This window comes from Lepus europaeus, chromosome 2 (genome assembly GCF_033115175.1).
Source record: "Lepus europaeus isolate LE1 chromosome 2, mLepTim1.pri, whole genome shotgun sequence".
Classification (NCBI taxonomy): domain Eukaryota; kingdom Metazoa; phylum Chordata; class Mammalia; order Lagomorpha; family Leporidae; genus Lepus; species Lepus europaeus.
Window position 1 is genome coordinate 1,557,456 of NC_084828.1, and position 1,494 is coordinate 1,558,949.

Sequence of the window (1,494 nt, forward strand, 5' to 3'; positions counted from 1 at the left end):
TGGTTGGGTTAAAGACTGCAAAAGGGATCATCTTTGCTACCTGTACTGAATATTTGCTGTCTGAAAATATATTTACTGGCCCATCCTGGCTAAGGAGTAGAACCTTGATTATTGCTCTTATTTCTCCCAACTGTACTGATCCGCTGTGGGGTTCTACATGGATCTTATCTTTTTCTGTTGAGGATTTGATCATTATTCCAAACAGTGACTTGTTGGCATCCATAAATGCACATGGTGCCATGGGTATAGGTTGATTAGCAGGGAAAGCATGTTTTGCTAGTCTATTTCTAAGCTTTGTAGCGTCTGGAGTAGTCTGTCCACTGGCAGGTGATCGTCAACCTGTCCTGGGAAATTTATCATTAACATTTGAAAGACCGTGCTATCCTGCATCAATGTCGACAGTTCCAATTGTGATAGTGGTAAGACCACTATGTCTGGCTCTGTGTTAAATATCTTATTGGCATAATATCTTAATGTAAGTCCCATCATAAGGATGGCATCTACTTTGTTTACTATTTTATGACAATCGCTCCAGGCTATGTGCACCCAAAAAAGTTGTCTGTGTTGTTGCCAAATAACTCCTAAGGGGGCCTTGAGGGTAGATATGGTTATGGTAAATAGAGGCACCTGAGGGTCATATCTAAAGGTTTTTAAATTTGATAGCTGGGTGTTGATATTTTCTATAGTGGATTTGGCTGCTGGTGTCAATGTGATTTTTGAAGAAGGGCTGCTCCCCTTAGTAAATTGTATAGCAGTCTAAGCTCTGCAGGTGTTAGGGGAAGGAAGGGCTTCAGCCAGTTGATTTGGCCACAGAGTTGCTGAAGTTCATTAAGTGAGTATTTATGCTTGACTTTTAGGTGTGGGCCCATTGGAGATATATGGGAGGAGATTTGATAACCCAAGAATTGAAAGGGAGGAAAATGTACCTTTTCTGTGGCAATAGACAAAGCCAGGAATTGTACATTTCTTACTGTCTCACTTAGACAGGCATTCAGAGTTGTGAGCAAGTCAGAGATCATCCACATAATGTATGACCGAGCACTGATCCTAGGGTGTGCTGGTCGCATGGGAAACGTATCTTTGGCAAATGGCAGGCTATTTTTCATGCCTTGTGGGAGTACTGTCCACTGAAATCTTTTTGCGGGGAGCTGGAAATTGGGCTTCCATACTGTAAAGACGAAGTAGGCCTTTTTATGATTTTGTTGATGGCTCTCAAATCCTGTAGTAGCCTATATTTTCCCTGTTTCTTTAGTATTACAAAAATGGGCGTGTTGTGAGGGCTAGTGGAAGGCTCTATGTGTCCCTTTTCCAATTGTTCCTGTACCAATTCTCTAAGGATGCCAAGTTTGGATTGTAATATTGGCCACTGCTCTACCCAGATGTTTCCTGTTTTTTCTCATTCAATAGGAATTGGGCCTGGCTTTTGTATGAGGTGAGCAGTGGCCCCTAGAATTGGGGGTGAATCTTACTTGTAGGTTTTCCATTAAAGCTGTT